Source organism: Artemia sp. Qi Xiang Cuo, chromosome 2 (assembly GCF_049724085.1).
Source record: "Artemia sp. Qi Xiang Cuo chromosome 2, ASM4972408v1, whole genome shotgun sequence".
Taxonomy (NCBI): Eukaryota; Metazoa; Arthropoda; class Branchiopoda; order Anostraca; family Artemiidae; genus Artemia; species Artemia sp. Qi Xiang Cuo.
In genome coordinates, this window is record NC_142795.1 from 60,158,746 (window position 1) to 60,183,943 (window position 25,198).

Here is a 25,198-nt window from a genome sequence, read left to right on the forward strand (position 1 = left end):
TCTTTGGTCTGTGCAACTGATACTTCACAACACTCTCCGATGGATGATGGTCAGAACCAGGAAAAGCCACGACATCAGCATAACAAAGCTTCAAATCAGCAGATGAATAAAAATATTATCAATTAGGGTTGCACTCCATCTAGTAATTCTAGTGGGTATACTCACAGCGGGTATAGGTGATTCGATATCACAAAATTCAAAAATCAACATTATGACAAATCAGGCAGGTTAAAATTAAAATCACCCATAACAATATGACTAGCTCCAGACAGTACATCCGAAATCAGCTGATTCATTTTTCCCAAAAAATAATCCAGTTGAGCACTGGGTGGCTTATACACCATACTAATCATATTCTTTTTCCAATCAAATCCAATTTCAATAAAAAAAAACTTCAGCCTTACCTTCAATCCATACACTAAGATCATCCCTTTCATCATAATTCAATCCATTCTTCACAAGGAATTCAACCCCCCCCACGGCCCATCATCAGTCGGATCTTCACACGAAGATCCTCATCATCAAATAAATACAGTGAGAGAGACTGGTTTGTACTAAAAGATGTTTCCCGTAGTTCTATAATATCAAAAGAAGAAGAAAATTGTTTAATTAATTCCAAAATTTCCAGATATCTCGTAGTCACGTGGACATTCCAAGACCATAGTTGCAGACATTTTTCATTTATATCATGATTATACGGCAGCCGAATATAATCACTCTCCCTCATAGGCTTTAGCTCAACAATCGGTATATAATCATCACCAGCAATACCTTTTGATAAATAATTCTGAAGAGTAAACCGACCTTGAAATGACATTATCATTTTCACACATAAAAGAACAAAAAATAGCACTTGAAAAAAAGAGGCAAGAGAAAAAAAATGAAAAAAAGAAACAATTTTTAAGCACAAATACCAAAAACAATATATTGGTTTGTCAATTGACCAGATACGCCTGATTGGAACAGACTCAGTTTCTCGCACAAAAATATAAATATGGCCTTGATCAGCACACACACTGCGATTTCCGAGCTTATCTCTTGAAACGCTCAGAAGATCGTGCTTACGTTTCGTAAGGTTCTCAGCAACAAATAAGCATGAGTCACTAGGCTGCTTCTTCACTTTAAACAAATGGCGAGCTATTTCTTTTATTCAAAAACTGGAGGAAGACAGGGGCAACTTTATTTGGTCTTTGAGCATTATTTGAGCCAACTATAAATCGCTCAACACTAAGTAAGTCTGAATCTGTAAAATTAGTCAGACCCATCTTGACAAACAATAAGTGTTTCAAAGTGTCACTTAAACTTTGCAAACAATCTGCTTCACGCTATTATATAGCAGGGAATCATTTCTCCCTTCCTGCTCTATGTCGTCTAGTTTGAGCTGAAGCTTATTAACGGGGCTTTGTAATAAATCAGTTACATGCATTCAGGTTTTTAGGTGCTTTTTAATGAGTTCAAATTTGAGATAAAATTCAACATGTTCTGCATCATAGATTTCTGAAACCATTGCTTCAAATGGAAACTTGGCATGAATATTAGCTGCAGCCTGCGAAGTTATTTTTTTTTTTGCTTTTCGTTAATTTTACACTCGATTTCTTTAGATAGATTTTGCTTTGTAGCCGCAAGTTCGTTATCTGTAGGAACTGCGAGTCCACGGATATCACGACCTAGTCTACGGGCCAGACTTACCTAGTTGGCTAGCTCAGAGCAAACAGAAAGTGACAGACGTGGTCTGTCAGGCACTTGGGCTACACTTCAGGGAAGACCTAGCGAGCATGTTGAAACAGTATTGCTTTTCTATAATCGTGGATGAAACCGCGGACGTGTCTGCTGATAAACAGCTGTCGATTTGCGTCACTATTGCTGATGGTGGGTTAGAGACGAAAGCTGATATGGTCAATATAGTCTCTTGTCCAGACAGTGTCAGTGTCACAAAGGGGGTATGTGACAAACTAAGCCACTGTTTTCAAGCACCGGAAAAGGAAGGCATTGACTTACGCAGCTGGGTCGGCTTTTGAGTAGACAGAACTAACTTTATGATTGGCTGTTGCCATTGTTTGTCAACACTTCAGAGTAAAGTATCCTTGGGTCGTGATAGTGACGTATTCGTACTATATTTGCTATTTGTGTGCTCAATGGGCCTGCAAATAGTTCTTCTCAAGAACTTCTCAATAGGCCTGCACTTGAAGATCTTTGTTGAACTGTAACTTCCCATTTTAGGCACAGTGCCAAGTGAATACATGTCTACAAGCAATTTCAAATATTCACCCATGTTCCCGAAAGAAAGTTTGTTGGTCTTGCTCCTACATGATGGCTTTCTTTTCAATCAACTTTAAGAGGTCTGTTGGAGCAACGGGACGCCTTGAAATTTTACTGGACGGATTTAGCAGTCGAAGACCCGTCGCACGGTAACAACCAAGTTTTATCGACACTCAGGAACCCCTATTAGCGGGTACTGATGGGGTTTGAAGAACAATCTCTTGGAATATTTAACGAATTCATTACGCTTTTCCAAAGTGAGATGCCCATTTTTTAATTTGGAAAAAGAAGTGAAATCTGTAGTGAAGACATTCTGCATGAATTTCTTGCTGTTTCCTACTTTCAAAACCTAAATAACATCAAGGATGTAGACGTGGTCCATGAAAACAATTATCTTAAGCTTGACAAGGCGTATCTTGTCAAGGCGTATCTTGGTTTGAACGCCGAAAGCCGCCTTTTGGATTTGAAGTCTGATCTCCAAATCACCGGAAGCAGCAAAAATTCAAAAGTATGGCCAGAGAATTCTAAAAAAAGCAGTAACACACATTCAGAAAATATTTTCGTTTAAAGGTGAATTATGAAAGCTTGTTAAGCTTGTGAATCCGTCTTTCACTTTTCCAGGAAAAGCTAAACCCCTGCAAACTTTTTTTTTACATCCTTTGGATTTCCTTCACAGAACAAAGCAAGCATTGAAAGGGAGTGGCGAGAATTGGCTTTAGTTTACCCCAGATTACATGGACTGTGAAAGTGGTGATCCAATTTTGTTCTGGAAATTTGTCGCAGGGGTTAAAACGCTTAGTAGACGTAAAAATTTCGAAAATATTTAGCAGTAGTCAAATTTCTCTTCAGTTTTCCATTTTCAAATGTCGTAGTAGAAAGTCTCTTTAGTCTCTTAAAATAAAAAAAAACTGAAAAGCGCAAACGGCTAGCCAGTGTCACCCTTTGCACCACTCTTCAGACGAAGTGCGGATTAAAACGAAAAGGTGGCCACAGCCAGATGGTCGTTGATGATTCGCTTAAAAAGCGTTTGAAGTGGGTTAAATCTGACGCGACAGCTTCAAAATGCTAAAGCAGATGACTATTTTCTCCTTTAGAGTTGAAATGTAAAGCTACGCTTTTGAATGAATTATGCCTTTACAGCCGGAAGCATTTGAAATGTTTTTTTGGGTCCGACCGCAATTGGCTTCAGTATTTTATTTGGTCTTATCCCTTTCTATTTTAATGTCAGTTTTACAATTAAAATCCTTTATCTGAGAAAAGCCTTATGTGAGCTTCGGAAAGTCTAATTCTTATCCAAATTCTTCGAGCAATTTATGCGTACACTACTTATTTTCAACTTATATTTGAAACCGTTTTTACTTCCAATATATTTATTTCTTGAGCTCGCCTACTTCTTTCTGGACCACACCCAGTGAAAACACTGTTCTTTGTTCCTTATTGAGATAGAATATTTCAAAAAAGTAAAGCTCTGCTTTCACAATTCCATAAAAAGTCTCAGAGAGGCTAAATACTTATGCATAGTAAGTCTTTTTTTAACGCTAGGATCAACTTAATGTGACAATGATTTTACTTGTTACATCATACTAATCTTTAACACACAAGACTGACCTAGTCCTTAGCCTCACAGTAATTACGTGGGATACCACCAGATAGCTAATTTGACACTGTATATATAGCCTATACAAATCTTTGAATTAGCCAACCGATCAACCAGTATTTTAAGCATAGGAGTTCTGCTGGACATAAGGAAACATATTAGAATAACAATTCTTACTCCATAATATGCAGAATAGGCTAATCCTAGTCAACACAATTTGCAGGGGTAGAGCCTTTAGGCCCGTTTTTTAGCACTAAGATCTTACATCTTTCTGCAAAGATTATTGTTTTTTAACTCATCTTTATTCTAATATCTTACAGCTCACAGATGTTAGCAAAAAGTGTGAAGACCGCCACTGTTTTACCATATAGAACAATGATGAGAGAGCTTTGATGGTCTACTCATCATTGTTCTCAGACCGCTGATCAGAGCAGAATGATGAAAGACATTTGCACAAAAATGACCAAAGATGTAAGATCTTTGTTCAAAGATTTCACTTTTAAGCATTTTCTGACAAAAGATGTAAGATCTTAGCACATTAAAGAGTGAAAAAACAGGCCTTTTATCTTCACTTCTTTCCTTGTTTTTCCAGTTTTCTAGGAAATTCATGAATTTCTTAGAACTTATATAGGCTATTCACATAATATATATATATATGCAAATATATACCTAGATTTGCATCCTCAATCTAAATATAACATTCATTTGCATCACAAATGAACTTTACTCCTATATTAGCCATGTGGTGGATGTCCCTAATAACTTTTCCCCAGCAAATCTTAATTTTTCCAACTAGTTGACTGATAACTTCTTCCCAGCAACACTTAAATTTACCATCTAGTTGACAATGAATATTGCCCCAGCAAAACTTTCATTTTCCAACTAGTTGACTAATAACTTCTGGTAAATTTTTACCAAATCATATTATTGACTTATAAATAAAGTGAACATGCTAGTCGATGCCTTTTTTATGCTCTTTCCAAATGTAATAATCATTATTGTCAGAAATGAATTTTATACCCACCCCTATATATACCAATTCAGGGTAAATATTTGCAAATTAGAGGGGGTGGGGGCAAATTTTATTTCTGATGTAAATGGGAGGTAAGTTGAATTTTACCCCACCCCTCTAATGTGCAAATATAGGTCAATATATACAAAATCATATTATTGAGTTAGGACTAAAGTTAATACACCATTTGATGTCTTTTTTTTTGCTGATTACGAATATAATAAGCATTTCTATTGGAAATGAATTTCAGCCCCCCCCTATATATTATTATTATTATTTATTTTTAACCCACACTATACAGAGGTACAATACGTGGAGTATCACGGGGAAAAACACAAAAAATGTGACACAAGACAATATATAAATCAAAAATTACCAAATTACAGTTTAAAAAATAATAATTTAAAAGAAACGAGAGCAAAAAAAAAAAAAAAATAACGGGAAAGGAGGGGGAAAAGAGGAAAAAAAAACCAAAAAAAACTGCCAACTTGCAAAATCTAATAAGCAGGCATTAATATTATCATTATTGGATTTTTACTCACTCTTTACAAATCTAAATTGTAGAATGACCAAACAGAGAAAAACAACTAAACAAATAAAAGAAAAATAACTTAGGACTGAAAAAACCAGATAAGGTGATGGTGCGGAGAAAAACGGATACAAGCAGTATTTGAAAGTTTTCTGTGTAGTGCTTCCAGTTTTTCAGTAATATTAGGAACAAGAAATTTATTAATAATTACCCGGTTTTTGGTCCAAGGTGGAAGAAACAACAAAAATTTACAAAATCTAAAATAATTAATCCGGATTCTTTTTAACTCAGTTTTCTTCAGAAGGAGGAAAATTCCAGAAGCAAAAAGAATTGAATGGTCACAAAAAGTTGAGTAGAGCTTGGCTAATGCGAGTTTATTATATTTACCTCTATTGGCAACAATCTTAGCATATCCAAAATTTAATTTTCATATTAATATCTGAGACTGTGCGCTGGCGCAAGCTCGGAAGACTATTAGTAATAGAAATACCAAGCCATCGAAGAGAATCTACGAGAGGGATAGTAAAGCCACTACAGTGAAGGGAAGTACTAGAAATATTATTAAAAGAAAGAAATTTACATTTATCTACATTAAGAGAAAGGCCTATGTTTGAAAAAGAAGTAGCAACATGAGAAACCATGTTAGATAAACCAGTTTTAGTATGGCTTATAAGAAGCAGATCATCAGCATAAGCCAGGTAAGAAACATCAGAAAAACCGGAGAGATAGGTAGCCGAAATCTTTGCCAGAACTCCTGAAATACACAAATTAAAAAGGGTCGGAGATAAAACTCCACCTTGCCTTAAACCTCTTTTCAATTTAATATTAGATGCAGGCACAGATTTCAGCGGAAGAAAAGAATTAGAGTACCAGTACCGAAGAAGCAAAATAACCGATAGATTGACACCGTAACCACGAAGAGCAGAAAAAAGCTGACTATGACATACACTATCAAAATCTTTTGATAGATCTAAAGTACAAAGATATATAGCCTACTCCTTCCCTTAGAAGAATTTTCAAGGAGCAAAGAAGATAATACACGATGTGCGTGTTGACAACCTACTCCGGGCTTAAATCCAAACTGGTTATCTCTCTCAAGCATATTATTAGTCACAAAAGGTATTAAAACATGCTCAAGAACTTTACTAAAAGTGCAAGAGACAGTAATAGGTCGGTAAGAAGAGAAAATAAAAGAAGAATTCCCCTTCTTTAAAATTGAAGAGACAGTACCACACAAAAAACTCTCCGGTACACTAGAAGTACAAATACACATCTGGAGAAGTAGGTGTATAAGGTTAATAAGGGGGGAGCAATCTAATAAAAGGTGAAATCTAGATATACCATCATTATCAACATTATCTGATTTAAGTTTCTGAATTGCTTCAATTACGGATGAAAGAGAAATAGGAACACAGAGACGCTGAGATAGAGATAGATAAAGATAATGAGAATACAAAGAATGCACATGGTAATTAACATTGGAAAAAATAGACGAGTAATGGTCATGCCAAGCAGATGCAGGAAGACAATCACTATTTGGTACATCACTTCTAATCGACTCAGAATTAATAACTTTTCGCCATTCTCTCTTTGACACTGGAAAATCCATACCACGATAACACATAGACTTAAGATATTTTTTATATTCCCTGCGGGTCTTACGCTTAAGGTCAGAAACAATACCACAGGGCGGTCTATCACATTCATTCCAAACTTTTAACCAAAACTTAGCTGTATTTTTCAAAGTTTTTAAATTAGGATCTAAAGACCAAATAGGCTTTTGCGCACCACGTCTAACACGTTGCAGCGGCACTGCAACTGCCTCGGCATCTTTTAAACATTTAATTATTTGATTATAATAGCAATCCAGGTCCTTTTTGCAAGTCCCTTGTATAGAGCTCTGAAGCAGATGATAGGGAACTCGTATTGCAGACAGCAGCCTTGTTAGTGTAAACGCATAAAGAGGAACATCAGCTTTCTTCCAATTACTTTTTTCAAACCATTTTTAAGACTGGGGTACTTTGCAGACACCTTGCAGGGTTTAAATTCAGCGTAAGAGTAAGTGAGATAGGGAGATGGTCTAAGTCTTGTTCTTCAGCATGTACAAACACTATTGATGTAATAATACTAGGTGAGCAAATAATGTGGTCAATATTGCTCTTACTGCCTGATTGGTGAATATAAGAATACGGATGAGTTTTGGGTATAACATGATAAGATGGAAGGCAATCCAACAACAAATCACATCTCACTGATGAGTTATTTATATCTGTATTGAGGTCACCAATGATCATATAATCTAGAGAAAAAGAAAGAATTTTGTCCACTAGAAACTTCAACGTGTTACAGGCTTTAGCAAAACTAGCCATCGATCTAGAGGAACGGTCATCATAAGGCATATAAGAATTAATGAAAACTATAGTGCCCATACAAACAGCCAAAAAAAACTCATCCGAGTAAAAAATCACCGGCGAAACCAAATTAGGATTGTGCTTAAAAACACAAGCTAGTCCGCCGGATGGCCGGCCTCTTGTGGCTCTGGCAGTAGTAAAAAACACATCATGATGAAGGCTACGACGCAAAACGTTAATACTAGAGTCTGTAAGAAGATGCTCCTGTAAACAAACCAAATCAAAATCATAGTAGAACTCATCAATAACGAAATCCTTATCCTTTGTACCATTAATATTAAACGATATTATTGAAAACTCCGAAGTCATTGCAAAAAGTGGGAGCGCGACATTATTTCCTTAGATATAGGGTAGGACAAGCTATAAGAAGTATGATTTTTACCACAGTTAGCACACTTCGGAGCAACACTACAAGGACTATCCTTAGTAGAAATATGTGGCCCAGCACATCTGGCACATTTCGGGACATTGCTGGTGCAAGCACTTTGAAAGTGATTGTATGATCGGCATTTGAAGCATCATTTAGTTATTTCTTTAAATACGTTAATTCGAAAAAATTCATATCCCACTTTAATTCCTTCTTTGAAATAAGCAGACTGAGTGAAGGAGTCTTCAAATTCCAGCTTGACTGACATAGTCTGGCCCAGTCGATTTGCACTTATTATACCTTGCAGTCTTTTAATAACTGAAGGTCAACATCAACTGGGAAACCTCTGAGAATCCCAAAAAAGTACTTGGATCGTACTTTAACTGTTGCTCCGGTAATAAAGTTCTGAATGGATGTACAAAAATCTTCAGTTGCAGATTTATCAATATTGACATACCATCTGTCTTTAACAGGTTTCACACTACAAACTAATTCATGCCCAGCTATTTGATCGAGAACAGATTTGCGTTTAATCGGATCAGACAGATCTGAAGGCACTTTAGAAACAATAACTGTCGTGTGAGTGTCAATTGCTGGGGTAGGTTTGGGAAGTTGAGGAAAATTCAACTGATAATTGTCAAGTTTCCCTGACATTTCAACTACCACTTGTTGTAACTCATTAAACTTAGAGAGTAAAGAAGTATAAGCATTTGCAGGGAGACATGGCACCTCTGTAGGTCGCTTTATCACAAACGTAGGTGCAAAAGTGTCACTACTGTCAAGAGATCTTAACAGAGAAATAATGTCACTAAAATGATTAGAAAGTGCATTGTTCCCCTTATGTACTGGGCAATCCAATTCAGGTGCACTTATTTGCCACAGTAAACTTTTAGCTTCTTTGACTATATTCACGTCAAAAAACTCCATACCATGTCTTTTAATAATATCCTCCTCAATTCCGCTTAGCAAATTGCTTTGAATAAAATTCAGAACAGGAGAATATACAAGTTCAGGCATTTCGTCGGAGCTTTTCATGGCTATCGCACTCACCACAAATTGGCATATATACCTAACGCACTAAACCTAACCCTGAATTGGCCTATATAGGGGGGGGGGGGGGGCGGAAATTCATTTATATAATAAATGCTTATTATATTAGTAATAAGCATAAAAAAGGCATCGAATGGTGTATTCAATTTAGTCCTAACTCAATAATATGATTTCGTATATATTGACCCAAATATATAGGCTACCCTGAATTGGTATATATAGCCTAAGGGTGGGAGTAAAATTTATTTCTGACAAAAATGATTATTATATTTGGAAAGAGCATAAAAAAGGCATCAAGTGGTATATTCACTTTATTTGTAAGTCAATAATATGATTTGGTAAAAATTTACATAACTTCTCCCCAGCAAAACTTAATTTTTCCAACTAGTTAACTAATAACTTTGGCAAATTTTTACCAAATCATATTATTTACTTACAAATAAAGTGAATATACCACTTGATGTCTTTTTTTATGTATGGTAAAGCTTTCTAATTTAGTTAACTATTGATTTAGTAAAAATATATAAGACGCAAATACAAAGTTTAGAAATACCACTTTTTATTAAGATAAGGAATATATCCTGCCAAGTTTCTGCTTAACGGGAAATTGAGAAAAACCACTTCCTAGCTAATTGCGTTGGTTGGTTAAAGGAAGGTGTGGTTGATAAAAATGCATAAAAGATACATTTTATGGGAAGGGGCAGATTTAGACTGATACTAACTTTATACCGGACTAACCTCTGGTCCGTTGTTTTTAGAAATATCTTGGAATCTTGTCGGATCATTGTATGTGTCTGCATCTTATTATATATTATTGTAATTTCTGAGACTTGTGGTCTACTTGGGACAGCCAATCCCAGTAGAATATCTATATCTGGAATATTATATGTAAATTAAATAAAAGTATTGTATTTTAGACAACCTCTCTACGATCTACTTTTAGTCCCTCAAACATACCCAGTTGGTATGCCTCATTAGTTTGGTCATAGCCTAAGGCAAGCTACCAAAGTTTAATTACCTTAGGGCCATAGTTTATCTCCCCTATAAAGGGAGAATAAAGGCATCTACAACTACAACCCCCAAATACCATAAAATACACTTCACAACATATGCTCTTTCCAAATATAATAATCATTTTTGTCAGAAATGAATTTTACCCGTACCCCTATATATTTACCAATTCAGGGTATATATTTGCACATTAGGGGGGTAGAGGTAAATTTCAAACTTACCTCCCATTTACATCAGAAATAAAATTTACCCCCCACCCCCCTAATGTGCAAATATAAACCTTGAATTGGTATATATAAGGGTGGGGGTAAAATTCATTTCTGATGAAAATTATTATTATATTTGGAAAGAGCATAAAAAAGGCATTGAGTGGTATGTTTACTTTATTCATAAGTCAATAATATGATTTGGTAAAAATTTATCATAACTTCTCCTCAGAAACACTTAAATTTTCCAACTAGCTGACAATAAATTTTGCCGCAGCAAAACTTTCATTTTCCAACTAGTTGACTAATAACTTCTCCCTAGCAAAACTTAATTTTTCCAACTACTTGATTAATAACTTCTCCCCAGCAACTCTTATATTTGCCTACTAATTGACATGAAATGTTGCCCCAGCAAAACTTTCATTTTCCAGCTAGTTGACTAATAACTTCTCCCCAGCAAAACTTAATTTTCCAACTAGTTGACTAATAACTAGTGGGATAAGTGGGATATTCTGAAATCATATTTGTGGTCTGATAATTCTTGTCCTTTTGATGTAATAGGTTTAATATGGTTATCTAATGGTTAATATGGTTCTTTAATATAACATGGTTATCTGATGGTGAAAATTTTACTGCCTATGATATGCATGGTTATGTTTCTATCCATATCCCCTGAATGGTAACAAAGTGCTCAGGAGGTATTCCTTTATTTATAAAGTCTGCTATTGAGTTTAGAAGAAAGTTTGACCTTGAATCCTTGTTTACATCAGTAGTGTCAAATAGTAGGACAGTTTATTATCTTGTTATTGATCTGAAAAGCCAGTTTGCATGTGATACTGTTTGTTTGTTTTATAAGCCCCCTCCTTTTCCAACACATCTGTTCTGCGATTTGCTTGATCAACTTTCTTGTGTGGGGCTTTCTCTAAAAAACGTATTTGTATTTTGGGGATTTTAATTGTAATATGATAAATATTGAATCAAGTGATGAATGTGACCATCTCTTTGATGTGCTTTCTTCTTCTGGTCTACTTCCTTCCATTTTTTTTCCTTCTTGTGTTGACCCTATTCTGCCACTTCAATAGATAATATTTTCATTTCTTGTTCTTCTATTTTGAAGTTTACTTCTGATCTTGTTTTCACTGATCTTCCTGATCACTTCCCTATTTATGTATCACTTTTTGTGCCTCAAACTGAGATTGCTGTGGATGAGTGGTGTGAGTCTTCTTTTAGAACTTCCACAGATAAAGAAATTTCTAATTTAATACATTGTCTTCAGAGTAATGATTGGTCTAGTGTTCTTGAAGCTAATGATGTTGATTGTGCAACAAATTTATTTTTGCGTCATATGGGAGCTCTGTTGGATAAGCATTTTCCTCTTAGAAAGAGGCCAAGGAATTCCATACCCAAATGTCCATGGATGTCTAGAGGTCTGATCAATGCTACACATATGAAGACATCTCTGTTCAAAGCTGCATGTAAAAGTAAGATACAGGATAATCTTTTGAAGTATAAACTTTATAAAAATATGCTTACTTCTTCAGTATGTGCAGCCAAAAAGCTCTATTTTTTGCGTCGTATTGATGAGTCTAAGGGGAATTTGCAAAAGGTTTGGACTGTAGTTAATGAAACTCTTTCCCGCAAGAAACTCAAACATTCCCCCCCCCCCATTGTTGTTTCAGGAAAGCCAATGGATCTTTTGTGGACAAAAATTCTTCAGCAAGTGCCTTCAATTTGTATTTCACCACACTTCCTTCAGTTCCTATTCCACCCCACAGCAGAGTAAGTAGTTTTCCCTTAGCAGAAAAGTCATTTTTCCTTTTCCCATGCAGTGATACCGAAATTTCTAACATTATTTCTCAGCTTTCAAGTAGCTGTTCAGTTGAGGGTTTTGGTTTTAGCTACAATGCTCTTACACAAATCGGTCAGTTTGTTTTTAACCCCATCTAACACATAACTAACCTCTCTCTTTCTTCTGGTGTTTCTCCTCATTTATTTAAAGTTGCTAATGTTGTACCTTTGTTTAAAAAAGGTGATTCATCTCTAATTTCAAATTATAGACCTATTTCTCTCCTTCCTGTAATCTCTAAGGTTGTTGAAAAAGTCGTGTATAGTAGACTCTCTTCATTTGTATTTAGTACTAATACGACTGCAGGAAATTTTCTCATAACTAACCATCAGTATGGCTTCTGTCCCAATTTTTCTACCTTGCCTGCACTTTCAGATGCAACAGAGTTTGTGTGTGTTAATCTTGACAAGGGCTTGTGTGTTTTGGGTCTATTTCTTGACTTTTCAAAGGCATTTGATATGGTTGTTCACTCTGTTCTTTTGTCTAAATTATCTTCATTTGGAGTGCATGGAGTCCCACTTGAATGGTTTAGGTCTTACCTCGGAGGGAGATCTCAGTATGTTTTGGTTAATGGTACTTCTTCCTTGCCTATTTTGAAAGGTGTCCCACAGGGCTCTGTGCTTGGACCATTTTTGTTTTTAATTTATATTAATGATATTGTTGATGGTCTTCATCCCCTTGCGCACCCTATTCTTTTTCTGACAACAGTAACTTTTTCAATGCTGCAGTAGACCTGCCATCTGCCACTTCCCTAGCTCAAGGTCTTCTTGATAAAGTGAAAGATTAGTGCTGGTCAAATGGTATGACTCTCAACAGCCAAAAAAGTGCCATTGTACACTTCAGGACCCCTTATCGTATAAGATACACAGGGGAGCCAACCATCCTGAGTTATGGGAATGATATTATCCCCCAAGCTACTATAGTGAAATTTCTTGATGTGTATCTTGACTGTTTTCTTTCTTTTAAACCCCATATAACTCATACCCATTCCCTTGTCCTCTGCCAATCTTCAATGTTATACAGGGTTAACTCATTTCTTCCCCCAGATGTTATGCTTTCTCTTTATTATGCTTTTATTTTTCCTTACCTTTCTTATTGCTGTTCTGTCTGGGGTAGTACTAATAAATCTCTTCTCTGCTCCCTTCAAAGAGCCCAAAATAGGGCTGTGACGGCTACTTTTCTTCTACCTTGTTTTTACCCTTCCTCTGATCTTTATAATGATACCGGAATAGCTCTGCTGGATCATATTGTGGGTAAAAGTTACCCTTATTTAGTGCATTCTGCTTTTCTAGGTACACTTCCACCATCTCTGCAGCAGTTTTTCTTTCTGTCAGGCTCAGGTAGGTACTCTTCTTCCTTACGTAGCTCTTATCACAGATTCATTTTACCTAAATGATCATCAACAGCAGGTCAGAGGTAATCAATCTACTATGTAATCAATTTTACTATGGAACTCCATCCCTCCTGATGTCCCTCTATCTCTTTTCTGCAAAGGCAGTTTTTCACCGGGTCTTTCCAGTATAGTAATTTTTTCCCCCTTTTTTCGAATTCCATCCAAATTTATATGTCTTTCTTTCTTCATTTAATAAATTTTTCTGATTTAATTTTTTTTTTTTTATTCAATCCTAATTTTTAATCTCTTTACTTCCTTTAAATATTTTTATATTTATAATATGTTAGGTTTCCTTCTAAATCCCCTATTTTCATAAATGTCTCTTGATCCTTTTTTTTTTTTTTATGTGCTTTATAATAGTCTCTTGTTTTGTTGGCCCTTTAAAAGCTGAGCTTCTTGGGCATGTAAAAACCTTACGTTTGTAATGTTTTTTTTTTAGTATCAATAAATTGATTGATTGAATAACTTCTCCCCATGAACACTTAAATTTGCCAACTAGTTGACAATAAATTTTTCCTCAGCAAAACTTTTATTTTCCAACTAGTAACTTCTTCCCTCCTAGGAAGTTCTCATTTCCTTTAAATCTTTCTTTATGACATACTCTCATCCCAGACAAGGACAACCTGCTTTCCTTTCAGCCCTAGAAAGTTGGTCAAAAAGGAAATTTTTTGGCAATTTGTCATCCTTCATCTGCAGAATGTGCCCTAGCCATCTCAACTTTTCTTTCATTGTAGCCCTAGAAAGCAGGGTTGAACCACATTTTTTGTACAGCCCACTGTTTGAAATATGGTCTGTCAACCAGGCACCCAGAACAATCTCTAGGCAAAACTGAATTTCTCCAACTAATTGACTAATAAGTTCTCCCCAGCAACACTTAAATTTGCTAACTAGCTTACAATATATGTTGCCCCAGCAAAACTTTCATTTTCCAACTAATTCACTAATAACCTCTCCGCAGCAAAACTTAATTGTGCCCTAGAAAAACTTTCACTTTCCATTTAGTTGACTAACAACTTCTCCCCAGCAAAACTTAATTTTGCCAATTAGCTGGAAACAAACATTGTCCCAGAAAACAATTCATTTTTGAACTAGTAGCTTCTCCCCTCCTAGGAAGTTCCCATTTCCTTTAAATCTTTCTTTATGACATACTCTCATCCCAGACAAGGACAACCTGCTTTCCTTTTAGACCAAGATAGTTGGTCAAAAAGGAAATTTTTTGGCAATTTGTCATCCTTCATCTGCAGAATGTACCCTAGCCATCTCAACCTTTCTTTCATTGTAGCCCTAGAAAGCGGGATTGAACCACATTTTTTGTGCAGCCTACTATTTCAAATATGGTCTGTCAGCCAGGTTCCCAGATCAATCTGTTGACAATTTCAATGGAAAACATCTAGCAAATTGTCATCCACTTTTTGGAATTTTCTTTTAGTTTTGTATATCTTGATGGGATCGTCAGGGAGGGAGGGTTGCTTTGTTGTCAGGATAACAACTAATATGTTGAAAAAGAGCATGAAACAAGAACATTGTTATTTTTATTTTATTACCATGTTTTTTGAGAAGTGCTGCTAAACTGAAATTTTACCATTATTTGGAAGTTTGACTAATTTACCCTTCTATTCTTAGAGATGTGTGCACTCATGGTTGCAAGTAGCCCAGCCTATAATAAATAGGCCAGGATGAAGGCCTATTGAAAAAGGGGATTCCACCCTTTGACTGTTGGAAAAAATGGATGTCCACTCTTTGACTATTGGAAAAAATGTTTATAAGCTTATATAAAATGGTACTATCCAATCTCCTTATAATTTAAAATATTTTTGCCATCTAGTTGGAAAATTTTGCCCATCTCTATAGGAGAAATCTATATCTGTCAGCTAGTTGACAAGAAACGTCTCCCCAGGAAAACTTTAATATTCCAACCAGTTGACTAATAAATTCTCCCCAGCAACACTTAATTATGTCAACTAGCTGGAAACAAACATTTTCTCAGAAAACAATTCATTTGGCAACCAGTTGACTAATTGCTTATCCCCAGCAATACTTAATTTTGCCAACTAGCTGGAAATAAACATTGACCCAGAAAACAATTTATTTTGCAACTAGTTGACTAATAACTTCTCCCCTCATCTCTAAGAATAGAAGGGTAAATTAGTTAAATTTCAAAATAATGGTAAAATTTCAGTTTAGCAGCACTTCTCAAAAAACATGGTAATAAAATAAAAATAACAATGTTCTTGTTTCATGCTCTTTTTCTATATATTAGCTGTTATCCTGACAACAAAGCAACCCTCCCTCCCTGAAGATCCCAGTCAATATATACAGCCTACCATGTTTTAGCCTTCCATGTTTTTTGAGAAGTGCTGCTAAACTGAAATTTCGCCATTATTTGGAAATTTGACTAATTTACCATTCTATTCTTAGAGATGTGTGCACTCATAGTTGCAAGTAGCCCAGCCTATGATAAATAGGCCAGGGTGAAAGCCTATTGAAAAAGGGGATTCCACCCTTTGACTGTTGGAAAAAATGGATATCCACTCTTTGACTATTGGAAAAAATTAGTTTATAAGCTTATATAAAATGGTACTATCCAATCTCCTTATAATTTAAAATAGTTTTGCCATCTAGTTGGAAAATTTTGCCCATCCCTATTGGAGATATTTATATTTGCTAGCTAGTTGACAAGAAACGTTTCCCCAACAAAACTTTTATATTCCAACCAGTTGACTAATAACTTCTCCCCAGCAACACTTAATTTTGCCAACTAGCTGGAAACAAACATTGCCCCAGAAAACAATTTATTTTGTAACTAGTTGACTAATACCTTATCCCCAGTAATACTTAATTTTGCCAACTAGCTGGAAATAAACATTGACCCAGAAAACAATTTATTTTGCAACTAATTGACTAATAACTTCTCCCCTCACATCTCTAAGAATAGAAGGGTAAATTAGTTAAATTCCCAAATAATGGTAAAATTTCAGTTTTAGCAGCACTTCTCAAAAAACATGGTGATAAAATAAAAATAACAATGTTCTTGTTTCATGCTCTTTTTCAATATATTAGTTGTTATCCTGACAACAAAGCTACCCTCCCTCCCTGAAGATCCCAGTCAATATATACAAAACTAAAAGAAAATTCCAAAAAGTGGATGACAATTTGCTAGATGTTTTCTATAAGGATCGCCTACAGATTATTCTGGGCACCCAGCTGATTGACCATATTTAAAATAGGCTTTACAAAAAAAGTGGTTCAATCCTGCTTTCTAGGGCTATAATGAAAGAAAGATTGAGATGGCTAGGGCACATTCTACAGATGAAGGATCACAAAATGCCAAAGATTTTCCTTTTTGGCCCACTGTCTAGGGCTAAAAGGAAAGCAGGTTGTCCTTGTTTGGGGTGAGAGGATGTCATAAAGAAAGATATAAAGGAAATGGGAACTTCCTGGGAGGGGAGAAGTTACTTGTTGGAAAATGAATTGTTTTGTGAGGTGATGTTTGTTTCCAGCTAGTTGGCAAAATTAAGTTTTGCTCGGGAAAAGTTACTAGTCAACTAGCTGGAAAAATTAAGTTTTGCTGGGGAGAAAAATAAAAGTTTTGCCAGGGCAACATTTATTGTCAATTAGTTGGCAAATTTAAGTGTTGCTGGGAAGAAGTTATTAGTCAACTAGTTGGAAAATAAATTGTTTTCTGGGGCAATGTTTGTTTCCAGCTAGTTGGCAAAATTAAGTGTTGCTGGGGAGAAGTTATTAGTCAACTAGTTGGAAAAATAAAGTTTTGACGGGGAGAAGTTACTAGTCAACTAGTTAAAAAATGAGTTTTTTTTGGGGTAATGTTTGTTTCCAGCAACCCACAAATTGAAAATCAAGTATTTTGCAGTAGGCATCAAGACATGGCTAGTTGTAGAAAAAGTCAAGACAGGTAGTCCAAGTGATTAAGAGGGAAATCTGGGATAAGCCCTTTTTAGGATTGTATAAACATGATGTTAGAAGAAGATTTGATAGCTAAATTCTATATAAGCCTATAAAGTAATTTTTTCTAATAGTCAAAGGGTAGAATCTCCTTTTTCAATAGGCTTTCACCCTGGCCTATTTATTATAGGCTGGGCTACTTGAAACTGTGAGTCCACACATCTCTAAGAATAGAATGGTAAATTTGTCAAATTTCCAAATAATGGTAAAATTTCAGTTTAGCAGCACTTCTCAAAAAACATGGTAATAAAATAAAAATAACAATGTTCTTGTTTCATGCTCTTTTTCAATATATTAGCTGTTATCCTGACAACACAGCAACCCTCCCTCCCTGAAGATCCCAGTCAGTATATACAAAACTAAAAGAAAATTCCAAAAAGTGGATGACAATTTGCTAGATGTTTCCTATAAGGATCGCCTACAGATTATTCTGGGCACCCAGCTGATTGACCATATTTAAAATAGTAGGCTTTACAAAAAAAGTGGTTCAATCCTGTTTTTTAGGGCTATAATGAAAGAAAGATTGAGATGGCTAGGGCACATTCCGCAGATGAAGGATCACAAAATGCCAAAGATTTTCCTTTTTAGCCCACTGTCTAGGGCTAAAAGGAAAGCAGGTTGTCCTTGTTTGGGGTGAGAGGATGTCATAAAAAAAGATATAAAGGAAATGGGAACTTCCTGGGAGGGGAGAAGTTACTAGTTGGAAAATGAATTGTTTTGTGGGGTGATGTTTGTTTCCAGCTAGTTGGCAAAATTAAGTTTTGCTGAGGAAAAGTTACTAGTCAACTAGCTGGAAAAATTAAGTTTTGCTGAGGAGAAAAATAAAAGTTTTGCCAGGCCAACATTTATTGTCAATTCGTTGGCAAATTTAAGTGTTGCTGGGAAGAAGTTATTAGTCAACTAGTTGGAAAATAAATTGTTTTCTGGGGCAATGTTTGTTTCCAGCTAGTTGGCAAAATTAAGTGTTGCTGGGGAGAAGTTATTAGTCAACTAGTTGGAAAAATAAAGTTTTGACGGGAGAAGTTACTAGTCAACTAGTTAAAAAATGAATTTTTTTCTGGGGTAATGTTTGTTTCCAGCAACCCACAAATTGAAAATCAAGTATTTTGCAGTAGGCATCAAGACATGGCTAATTGTAGAAAAAGTCAAAACAGGTAGTCCAAGCGATTGAGAGGGAAATCTGGCATAAGCCCTTTTTAGGATTGTATAAAAATGATGTTAGAAGGAGATTGGATAGTTACATTCTATATAAGCTTATAAAGTAATTTTTTCCAATAGTCAAAGGGTGGAATCCCCCTTTTCAATAGGCTTTCACCCTGGCCTATTTATTATAGGCTGGGCTACTTGAAACTGTGAGCACACACATCTCTAAGAATAGAAAGGTAAATTAGTCAAAATTCCAAATAATGCTAAAATTTCAGTTTTGCAGCACTTCTCAAAAAAACATGGTAGGCTAAAAAAATAAAACTAACAATGTCCTTATTTCATGCTATTTTTCAATATATTAGTTGTTATTCTGACAACAAAGCAACCCTCCCTCCCTGATGATCCCATCAATATATTTAAAACTAAAAGAGAATACCAAAAAGTGGATGACAATTTGCTAGATGTTGTCCATAGAAAATACCTACATACTGTTCTGGGTGCATGGCTGACTGACAATATTTCAAATAGTGGGCTGTACAAAAAATGTGGTTCAATCCTGCTTTCTAGGGCTATAATGAAAGAAAGGTTGAGATGGCTAGGGCACGTTCTGCAGATGAAGGATGACAAATTGCCAAAAAATTTCCTTTTTGACCAACTGTCTAGGGCTAAAAGGAAAGAAGGTTGTCCTTGTCTGGGATGAGAGTATGTCAAAGAAAGATTTAAAGGAAATGGGAACTTCCTAGGAGAGGATAAGTTACTAGCTAGAAAATGAATTGTTTTCTGGGACAATGTTTGTCTCCAGCTAGTTGGCAAAATTAAGTGTTGCTGGGGAGAAGTTGTTAGTCAACTAGTTAGAAAATAAGAGTTTTGCTGGGGAAAGAAGGTTGTCCTTGTCTGGGGTGAGAGTATGTCATAAAGAAAGATTTAAAGGAAATGGGAACTTCCTAGGAGAGGATAAGTTACTAGCTAGAAAATGAATTGTTTTCTGGGACAATGTTTGTCTCCAGCTAGTTGGCAAAATTAAGTGTTGCTGGGGAGAAGTTGTTAGTCAACTAGTTAGAAAATAAGAGTTTTGCTGGGGCAACATTTATTGTATTCTAGTAGGCAAATGTAAGTGTTTCTGGGAAGAAGTTATTAGCCAACTAGTTGGAAAAATTAAGTTTTGCTGGGGAGATGCTATTAGAGAACTAGTTGGAAAAGAAAAGTTTTGCTGGGGCAACATTTATTGTCAACTAGTTGGAAAATATAGATTTCTCCTATATGGATGGGCCAAATTTTCCAACTATATGACTAAAATGATTTTAATTATAAGGAGATTGCATAGTACCATTCTACCTAAGCTTATAAAGTAATTTTTTTCAATAGTCAAATAATATAGTCCCATAAAAAATCACTTTATTAGCTTATATAGAATGTTATTATCCATTCTCCTTCTATCATTTTTATACAATCCTAAAAAAGACTTATCTCAGATTCCATCTCAATCACGTGGATTATCTGTCTTGGCTTTTTCTACAATTAGCCATGTCTTGGTGCATACTGCAAAATACTTGATTTTCGATTCATGTATTGCTGGAAACAAACATTGCCCCAGAAAACAATTCATTATCAAACTAGTTGACTAGTAACATCTCCCCATCAAAACTTTATTTTTCCAAGTAGTTGACTAACAGCTTCTCCCCAGCAACACTTGAATTTGCAAACTAGTTGACAATAAATGTTGCCCCAGCAAAACTTTCATTTTCTAACTAGTTTGCCAATAACTTCTCCCTAGCAAAACTTAATTTTTCCAACTAGTTGACTAATAACTTCTCCCAAGCAAAACATAATTTTGCCAACTAGCTGGAAACAAACATTACCCCAGAAAACAATCCATTTTTGAACTAGTAACTTCTCCCCTCCCAAGAAGTTCCCATTTCCTTTGAATCTTTCTTCATGACATCCTTTCACCCCAGACAAGGATAACTTGCTTTCCTTTTAGCCCTAGACAGTTGGCCAAAAAAGAAAACCTTTGGCAATGTGTCATCCTTCATCTGCTGAATGTGCCCTAGCCATTTCAACCTTTCTTTCATTATAACCCTAGAAAGCAGGATGATTGAACCAAATTTTGGTACAACCTACTGTTTGAAATATGGTCAGTCATCTGGAAACCCAGTACAATCTTTAGGCAATTTCTATGGAAAACATCTAGCAAATTGTCATCCACTTTTTGGAATTTTCTTTTAGTTTTGTATATATTGATGAGATCATCCGTGAGGGAGGGTTGCTTTGTTGTCAGGATAACAACTAATATATTGAAAAAGAGCATGAAATAAGAACATTGTTATTTTTATTTTATTAGCCTACCATGTTTTTTGAGAAGTACTGCTAAACTGAAATTTTACCATATTTGGAAATTTGACTAATTCACCGTTCTATTCTAAGAGATGCGTGCACTCACAGTTTCAAGTAGCCCAGCCTCTAATAAATAAGCCAGGATGAAAGCCTATTGAAAAAAATAAAGTTTTGTTGAGGAGAGTTTCTTGTCAACTAGTTGGAAAATGAATTGTTTTCTGGAGCAATGTTTGTTTACAGCTAGTTGGCAAAATTAAGTATTGCTGGGGATTAGTTATTAGTCAACAGGTTGGAAAATGAATTGTTTTCTGGGACAGTGTTTTTTTCTAGCTAGTTGGCAAAATTAAGTGTTGCTGGGGAGAAGTTATTAGTCAACTGGCTGGAAAATAAAAGTTTTACTCGGGAAATGTTTCTTGTCAACTAGTTGGTAAATATAGATTTCTCCTATAGGGATGGGCAAAATTTTCCTACTAGGTGGCAAAAATATTTTTAGTTATAAGGAGATTGGATAGTACCATTTTACATAAGCTTATAAACTAATTTTTTCCATATATATATATATATATATATATATATATATATATATATATATATATATATATATATATATATATATATATATATATATATATATATATATATATATATATATATATATATATATACCTTAAATAACAGCTTGTAGGAATCTAACACTTCCTCAGGGAAGTTTCTTGGGTCCTATACTTTTTTAATATGTTCATCAATGATGCTCCTTCCGCTATCAGCAGTAAACTAATGCTCTATGCTGGCAATCTGAAGCTCACTGGACCTGCCATGTCCTGTGAAGATGATGCCCTTCTACAAAATAATCTGGGACTGATTGGTCAAAGGGCTGAGGCTTGGCTTCTTAAATTTAATGTTGTCAAGCACCCTGCCATTCACTTTTTCAAAATGAACCATTGTCACTCTTATTTATCTCAGGTCACCCACTTTCCTCTGTAAATACTGAGCAAGATCTTGGAATCACTAAGCTGTTAATTGCAAAATTCTACTTTAGCTACTTTTGGCTATATTCGAAAGGGGTTAGGTTAGGAAAATGAAACTTTCAGGGATTGGTCTACAAGCTAAAGTATGTCCCAGGAAGCTATTTTGGAGTACCTGCCTCCACTCTTTCTCCTTCTAGAGGGTCCTGAAATTTGCCTACATGACAGGTCAAAAATATAGGGAAATAAGCCAACAAAATTATTAAATAGAATAAACAAAAAAAGGGCAGCTACCAAAATGTTGGCTACCCATTGAAATTTTGACAAACAAGATTTACCTTAATTTTCAGTTATCAGTTTCTTTTTCTATGTTTATATTCCTGAAAATACAGCTCTTATTATTTCAGTAGGATTTTAAGCCATATCAATGTTGTTTTTTTTTCAAAATTTAGGAAATGTATTTGCATGTCTTTAAAACCATATAAATTGAGATTGAGCAAAGTTGTAAAGCTGAAAACAATTTTCTTTTACTTCATTTTAGCAGAAAATATATTTTGCAAGGTTTCATTTGTATAACACACAGATTTTTAAAGGTCATCAATGGTCAGGACCCTCTAGAGGGAGAAGGAGTGGAGGTAGGTAATTCAAAATAGCCTAGCTTCCTGGGACATACTGTAGGCTGTAGACCCATCCCTGAAAGTTTCATTTTCCTGAACTAACCCCTTTCCAAGATAACCAAAAGTAGATAAAGTAGAAGTTTTACCCTATTGATAATGAATTAAAATTCAGAGTCAGGGTTATATTTGTGGACTATTCAGGTAGCTAAGAATTAACCTTACCTCTATAGTCAGAATTCAGTAAATTTCTAGGTGGCACTATAATTTAGCTAGAATGAAAGTGAAAACATCATTCGATGCCTTTTTTTATGCTCTTTCATTATTCAATAATAACTTCTGGGGCTAATTGCATCTTGAACCCTTAAAGGGGCCCAAAAGGTATTTCATTTTTGTAACCACACAAAGAAGCTATCAACACTAGTTAAGTTATTGAAAAGTGGTTAAAAATATATCACTAGTTTATAAATAAGTTGTTCAAGAGTAACACATTCCAAAAATACTTGTTTATAACAATTTAAACCTCATTTATTAGGCAACTGACATATAAACCATTTTTCCTACTGTTCCAAGTTTTTCAAATGCTGTAAACAAAAGAAGCACTGCATTTTGCAATTTGAATTTTTGCCGTCAACAATTCAGGGTAGGCTATATATTTGCACATTAGGGGGGTGATGGGGGGGGGGGGGGTAAAGTTCATGGTAAATTTGCAGTGGGCCATATAATTTAGCTAGTGAAAGTGAAAAGATCATTTGATGCTTTTTTATGCTCTTTTATAATTCATATAAATAATTGGGGACCCTTTAAGGGCACAAGATGCAATTAGCCCCAGAAGCAATTATTGAATTATGAAAGAGCATAAACAAGGCATCAAATTATGTTTTCACTTACATCCTAGCTAAATAATAATTTATTTTTAACAGACATCATATACAAAAATGATAATTGTTGAGTATAAAGAAAAAAGTAGATAATACACTACATACATGAGTACATAAAACTTAAAAACTTCACAAGAGCAGAGTAACCAAAGAAAAGAAAAACGTTCAAGATACAAAAAAAATGACTATCAAACAGTTCGTGGTAACGAACTGTAAGTAAGGAGCGACCCGGCTCAATGGTAACCGAAACTCTAGAAAACGGGTTTTTGATACCAATAGATATATAAAAAGAATCAGATTTCAATGCTGATTTCAAATATATATCTTTCATCAAGTTTATGGCTACCAATCAGAAGTTATGCGCCTGAGAAAATTTGACTGATTTTGAAAAAAAGGGGAAAACAACCCTTCAAAGCCATAAGACTTTAATGATAATCACACCATCAGATTCAGCGTATCAGCAAACCCTACTGTAGAGGTTTCAAGCTCCTATCTACAAAAATGTGGAATTTTACATTTTGTGCCAGAAGAAAGATCACGGATGCGTGTTTATTTGTTTGTTTGTTTGTTTGTTTTTTTTTGTTTTTTTTTGTTTTTTTTTCCCCAGGGGTGATCGTATTGACCCAGTGGTCCTAGAATATCGTGGGAGGGCTCCTTGGAACGGAAATTAAAAGTTCTAGTGCCCTTTTTAAGTGACCAAAAAAAATGGAGGGCAACTAGGCCCCCTCCCACGCTCATTTTTTTCCCAAAGTCACCCGATCAAAATTTTGAGATAGCCATTTTGTTCAGCATGGTCGAAAATATGATAAATATGTCTTTTAGGATGACTTAATCCCCCGAAGTTCCCAGAGGGAGGGCTAAAAGTTATGAACTTTACCCAATGTTAACATAGTTTTGGTTATTGGTATTTATACAGATTTTTTCTGGTGGTTTTTTGCGGTTAGGGGTTGGGATGGGTGGGACGGTGGTTATGTTGGAGGATCTGTTCATGGGGGAAGGGAAAGTGCCATGAAGGGGGCGCCGGACTTGCCAGCATTATTTATTGGTTATTGGGAAGTATACAATCATTTTCAGGAAGGATTTTTTCTGGAGGGGGGGGCTATAGGAGGGGGTTGATCTGGAGAATATTTCCGTGGAGGATGTTTCTTTGGGGTAAGGGACATTTCTATGAAGGGGGCGCCGGATTTCAAAGCATTATTTAAAAAACGATCAGAAATTAAATTAAAAAAAAACAAGTTTTTTCAACTGAAATGTAAGAAGGAATATTAGAACTTAAAACGAACAGAAATTATAACGTATGTGAGGGGGTTCTCCCCCAAGTCAATACCTCGCTCTTCCTATACGCTACAGTTTTTTTTTAGTGCTTTCAAAAGAGCTATCTGTTCTAATTAAACGGCCTTTGTGATTCAGGGGTTTGTGAATCAAAATTTGTTTTAACTTTTAACGTAAAGTCCGTGTTATTGGCTCAGGGGAGAACCCCCTCATATACGTATTAACATATAAGTAATAAAAAAAAAACAATAAAAAAACAATCGATACGACTAAATAATAATCGAAACTTTTAAAAACGGAATTTTGATGTCAATAAATGTATCAAAAGAATGTGTTTATAAT

At 35.3% G+C, this 25,198-nt stretch overlaps 1 protein-coding gene across 3 annotated transcripts in view; it reads left to right on the forward strand.

Moving 5' to 3' along the window:
* Positions 1 to 25,198, forward strand: part of barc (RRM1_TatSF1_like and RRM2_TatSF1_like domain-containing protein barc) — a 178,427-nt gene that overhangs the window by 3,030 nt on the left and 150,199 nt on the right. Inside the window, exons 1-2 of one of the 3 annotated variants that reach the window (XM_089102326.1) lie at positions 3,720 to 3,779; positions 13,581 to 13,628. The exons of 1 other annotated variant lie outside the window; for it this stretch is intronic. The gene's annotated coding sequence lies outside the window, so the exon portion shown is untranslated. Of the gene's footprint in view, positions 1 to 3,673; positions 3,780 to 13,580; positions 13,629 to 25,198 lie in introns of those variants that run through there. One more of the 3 variants, XM_089102321.1, reaches the window with a different exon arrangement.